This window comes from Gymnoscopelus microlampas (genome assembly GCF_963454915.1).
Source record: "Gymnoscopelus microlampas genome assembly, chromosome: 16".
In the NCBI taxonomy this organism is placed as follows: domain Eukaryota; kingdom Metazoa; phylum Chordata; class Actinopteri; order Myctophiformes; family Myctophidae; genus Gymnoscopelus; species Gymnoscopelus microlampas.
Window position 1 is genome coordinate 41,368,006 of NC_139953.1, and position 6,473 is coordinate 41,374,478.

Consider the following 6,473-nt stretch of genomic DNA (forward strand, 5'->3'; position numbering starts at 1 on the left):
AATGTTTGCTTAAAAATATATATACATTCAAAGGTTTGCACACATTTTCACGATTTTTCAAAAATAGCAGATCTACAAGCTCATAGCACGGCACTCGGTGCCGCGCTATGTGCTTGTATATCTGCTATTTTTGAATAGCCAAAGTATAAAAGGTCATAATTATTGTGATGCTATATTAACACATTTTGCTGGGTACCCCCTGGAAGCCCCTCAAGTACCCCTGGGGGTCCCCGGACCCCACTTTGAGAACCAATGCTGTAGTGTACTGTACTGTACGGCTTACTGACTGACTGACTCTATATATTGTTGCTGTCCAGCAGAAACCATCTAACTCCATTTTCACGCTTTTGCATTTTTTTTCCATAAATCAGGGCCATTGAACACCCTTTACATCTGTGTGTTGGTAAAACAAATATTGAACCAATGAAACGCATTAAAAAACGCTTCTGACAAAACCAGCTAACTCCATTCGATCCTCAAACTTTCTGCCAAACCAGCTAACTCCACCGGAGTTAGCTGGTTTCACCCGCTTTTGACCTCTAACCTCATTGGGAGCTTGGAGGTCCATTCAGCTGTTCTTATCAATGATGAACAAAACTTTCTAACTCTTTTGTTCATTTCCTGAAAAATGTCCTGAAAAATGAACATGTTGGAGTTAGCTGGTTTCTGCCGGACAGCAGAGATATGTATATGTACAGTAGACTGACTGACTGACTATCTGACTGACTGATTGAGTAACTAACTGTATGACCTACTGACTGAGTCTGACCGACTGACCGACTGACTGACTGAATGACTCACACCCAGGTTTCGGTTCAGATATCTTGCCTCTGTTTCGCCTTGAAAGACCTTTGGTTTGAGGACAAACATCAGCCTCACGCAGCATCCATCCTGTTTCATTTACTTACATGCTTCGTTATCCAAGAGGATATTCCCTATTATGTACATGTGTCTGTGTGTGTGTGTGTGTGTGTGTGGGGGGGGGGGATGTGGTTTTGTTTGGTGGAGTTCTGAGATGAAAATGCAGTCCTTATGCGAGATGCCAATACATAAGAAATAAAGAAATAAAGAAATAAAGAAATAAAGAAATAAAGACATTTATATTTGTTATATGAGAAAGTATTTCCTGTACATTCCCCAAGAAAAGTGCGCTCCTCGGAGCGTCAATCTCCACCAGGCCGGTTTGCCTATCCAGGGTTGTGTCGGTCATGAGGTGCAGCCGTCAGGACACAAGGAATCCAGACTGAGTTGCTCCGTTCGGCAGATTATTTTCTTTCTCACTTCGTGGAGAAGCGAAGTGAAAAAAGAAAAAGAAAAAAAAAACGCTGAACGAGCACCTCCGTCTGGATTCCAGGCTACAAGGAAGATGCTGGGGGTTAATAGACTTTGTACAACTTTTTGCAGCCGGAAATGGGCGTGGCCTTTACAGGGAGTTATCATGATCCAAGGAGTCCAGAGTAAAAATGTATATACGACCTACGGTTCGAGCGTTATATCGCCACCATGAGGCTGATTTGAAACATTTTGGGGTAGAGGTTCTTCCTTGGCCTACAGGGAGTGAGCCTGCAAAGTGTCACGCCGACCAGTGCTGCCGAGATAGCTGCTCACAGACAGACAGGCTCACAGACAGGGGTGAAAACATAATCCCCACAACCCGGCCATTCTAGCCTGGTGGAGGTAATAACTGTGTTGTTATGCATATATACATATATATAATAAAGTCTGAGTTAAATTAGCACCCAGGCTCGTACAGCATACGTAGGCCTATCTATATGGTGCAGGGAAAAGGGAAAACTAGGTCACCCAAACGCAGCTCTGGTGCTGCCGCAAAACGGTTCGTCTGGGGTGAACCGAGTTCATATGCATCTCCAAGTTCAACGGGGCTATGGAATAAAACACACACACACACGCGCACACACACACACACACACACACACACACACACACACACACACACACACACACACACACACACACACACACACACACACACACACACACAGTGTCCTCCCTGAACCCAGGCACTAAACAGTTCCAGGCGCATACATGGGGAGCAGGAAATCAGAGTCAGGAAACTCTCGCTGTACATTCTCCTCCTCCTACAGCTCTATACTGTACCGTACCATACCGTACTGTACTGTACTAAACTGTACTGTACTGTACTGTACTGCACTGCCAGGGGCGTCAAGGCCATTCTCTGTGCGTACGACACGACACCCTCACTCTCACAGATCCGTGATTTCATAGCCCCCACTTTTTTGAAAAACTTTTTTTTTGATAATAAATCGGTAAAATCAGGCAAAAATAAGAATTAAATAACCTAACCCTAACCCTAAAACCGAAATAAAGTAACCAAAATACGAAAAAAATTAACAAAATCCGCCCCAAAAACGCAACATTTTGAAAATACATAATTTGTTTACATTTGACAGTTACAAATGTTTTTCACGCTTTTTCAAAAATAGCAGATCTACAAGCTCATAGTGCGGCACTCGGTGCCGTGCTATGAGCTTGTATATCTGCTATTTTTTTGTAGCCAAAGTGTAAAGTAAGGGGTATAGTCCACCGAAAGTCCACCTCCCCACCTTCTGAGAGCCCGTGACGTCCCTGTGCACTGCACTGCACTGCACTGCACTGCACTGCACTGCACTGCACTGCAAGTGTATGTATCCTCTTTGTTAATTTAAAGGGGGTGTAAGTGATATTTGTTTGTTAAAAATAAGCGCTAAAGAGCTCTATATTCCGGATAGTAGTGTTTGTTCAGTAACAGGGGTCTCCCCACCTGTCCAGCTCTTTAGGAAATAGAACATTACATCTCTAGGACTGGACAGCAATTTTATCCAATCAGGAGAGAGAACTCGGATGAACAAGTGAAATGGGAAGTGATGAAACAAACAACATTACATTACATTTTTTACAGTCATTTAGCAGACGCTTTTATCCAAAGCGACTTACAATAAGTGCATTCAACATAGGTAGGGAACAAAACTACTAATCACCAGAAGTCTTAAGTGCATTTTCTGCAAAAACAAGCAACCAAGAGTATACCTAGCGCTAAGGTAAAAGTGCTATATATCAGCTATACCTAGTTTCTTAAACAGATGAGACAAAATAGCAAAATCAAATGAGCAAGAGCTAAAACAAATAAGTGTATTGACTAAACAAGATCCAATAAAACAATACAAAAAACAACAAACATAAGCAGAGAAATGTGGAACTGGAACACTGTATAATTGAAGCCGATAAATTATCTTTGTGGGGTTCTCTCTCTGGATAAAATGGGTATTCTTTTTCCCCAATTATTCCTACCCCTTTTTTCTCCCCAATTAAGTCGTTACGCCAATTAATTCCTCCTACTGCTTCCCACCGCTGCCGTACCCTATACTGGCTCACTTGCCAGTGAGGATACCCCACCGGGAGGATGTGTAGAGCCTTCATCCTACAACTCCTCCCGCTCACCATTCCCTGCTGACAGGTGAGGCCCCAGCCTGTAGTATACGCGCAGTGACATATATTACCCTCCCTGCCCGGCGTCACCTCTCTCCGTCACTCTTGACTGTCCACTAACAGTGCAGTAGGAAACAAATTTAAGTTGACGATTAATTCAATTTGGCTTTTTAGGCTTTGTAATCAAAAGTTGCAGCACAGGGCAGATATAACTGAAATATACAAAGAATTACTGACATTTTTAATAATCTTATAGCCGAAGAATAGCAGAAATAGCAGATCAACAAGCTTACAACGCGTCATGATGTTGAAAGCTTGTTGATCTGCTATTTCTGCTATTTTCGGAAAATGTTCAATTTGGAAACGATTATGACGATTATGCAAACATAATTGCGATTATCTTAAATAATTGCGATTTGGCGATTATGTAATAATTGTGACAGGCCTAGTAGCAATGCCACCAAAAATTATCTTTTTACCTGACTTTCAACTTCCGTTTTACAATCCCATGCCTCCCAATTCTGGGGACGAAAATAGCAGATCTACAATCCCGCAACGTTCACACAACGCATTGCATCGTGTTAGTTTTGGGGGAAGAGATTTAGTGTATAGAGCAGTGGTTCTCAAAGTGGAGTCCAGGGTCCCTAAGTGTTCCTTGGTGGGGTTCCAAATGGACGCTTATACAGCTCTGTAATTCTGAGTGTGTACAATTAGAACCAAATGGACCCGTGGGTGTCCACGAGGGTCCTTGAAATTAAAAAAAAATGCTTGAGAACCACTGGTGTAGAGGGGAAAAGGAGGGGACCAAGTATAGATCTCTGGGGGCCAACAAAGTATAGGGTTTAAGTGGTTAAAAGGGACTCACTGTCTGTCTGTCTGTCTGTCTGTCTGTCTGTCTGTGTCAGTGTGATCAGAAGGGTCGTTTGTCTGTGAATTGGTCTGTATTTCATTCTGTTGTTATGTTTTGTTACCGTGGTAACCTGTGACATCATCATCACGCTGCCACGTGAGACCAGAAACCAAAGAGGCAGAAGTAATGAGACGTCAACAAAAGTTGAGCGAACTTGAAGACACTCTCTGCCCTGTTTCCCTTTATCTTTCCAACTCTTTCTCTATTATCTCTCCGCCTTGTTTTATTTCTCTCTTCTCCCTCTCCTTCCCACACATACACACACACACACACACACACACACACACACACACACACACACACACACACACACACACACACACACACACACACACACACACACACACACACACACACACACACGGTGCCTATTAGCACAGTGACAGCAGCTGCCTGACAGCGTGACAGCTTGCTTCCAGCTAACGAAGGGCCGTCTCCTGAGCCCCACCTGGATTCTGAATGTTTGGGGTATTTTATATTCTACTGTAGTGCATACGCTTTCCTTTTTTCTTTTTTACGTCTGATCAGCTCTTGCCAGCAGAGAGTTTTGCGGTGAATCATCTAAATGCTCAGTCAGATGTATCCAGCAGGAGACCTTACCTTACTTTACCTTACTGTATGTTTAATTGGTTTTCCAAACTGACTCACATTGTTTTGTTATGAACATGGGTTACTGCGCAGTGCTGCAGGCTGTGCACGTAATGTTATCCTGCATGGTGTCTGGTTGTACTTGATCGAGTGTTTATTGTATCTCATCTAATTCCCCTCCCTTCAGAAGGGGAATTAACCAATTAAATCCAGGAACTCATCTACAAAATGTCTTCTAAATCCTGACAGTTTTCTGAAAAACATATGTTTCTATATCAGTGGTGCTCGAACCTTTTCATGTCAAGGACCCCCAACATTATATGTATTTGGCCGCCAACCCCCGTCTCAAAATATTTAGTTCCAGGGACCCCCAGAAGCAAAGATTCGAGTTACAAATGTTTGCTTTAAAAAGACATACATATTCAAGGATTTGCACACATTTTCAAGATCAAAAAAAAAAAAAATACCCAAAGTATATAATAATGGTTTAAGTGGTGACACAGATGTGTTCCCGGTCTTAATGGGTTAAGGTGAAACATGAACAATAAGGGTTCCGTTTTATGAATAAAGCGCTAACCGGCAGTGGCTCGGGAGGTAGGTTGTGGTCGGGAATCGAAAGGTTGCCGGTTCGATCCTGCAGGCACACTGAACCTCAAATTGCTCCCGATGAACAGGTTGGTGGCCTTGCGTGGTTTCCTCTGCCATGTGGGTGCGAATGGGTGAATGCAATGTACGTTGTAAAGCGCTTTGGATAAAGCATTTAACCGTATGATTCAACTTTGGTACTCTTAAGTGCAATACATGCTGCTTTGTTTTCCGGAAAGGGGCGAGATTTTGACTACATCTTGACTCCATTCAGAACTTCTGATGGGCTTTTTTTCCGGATGCTTTTTCCTGCACCCCCAGATGTCCTCACTGTCCTAACTAGTAGGCTCTATGCACAGCAGCCGGAGTGTGAAGACATTCACAGGTGTTACCAATGATACTAATGAAGGCTCTGTTCCATTCTGGTCAAACAGAATCAGGGTGCTGATATTGTGCATGTTGACTCACTGGAAACACTCTGCTACACCAAGTGGCTCTAAAATTTGGGTCCAGGGACCCTCATGGTTCCTTAATGGGGTTTCCAAATAGCCCCTTACGAGTGAGTAACTCCGAGAGTGTACAAATGGAACCAAATGGACCCGTCGCCCCTCCTGGAAATCTGAGAACCACTGTGCTACACTAAATGGAACAGAGCCTTAATTAGTATCATTGGTAACACCTGTGAATGTCTTCACAATATGGCTGCTGTGCATAGGGCCTCTTGGGACGGTTCGGACAGCCCATTAAAAGGAATTGACCTTTACTCTTACCTGTAAATGGTAAATGGTGCATTTATATAGCGCTTTTATCCAAAGCGCTTTAAATTGATTGTGCCATTCACCCATTCACACACACATTCATACACCGATGGCGGAGGAAACCATGCAACCAACCTGCTCATCTCATCGGGAGCATTTAGGGGTTCAGCGTCTTGCTCAAGGAG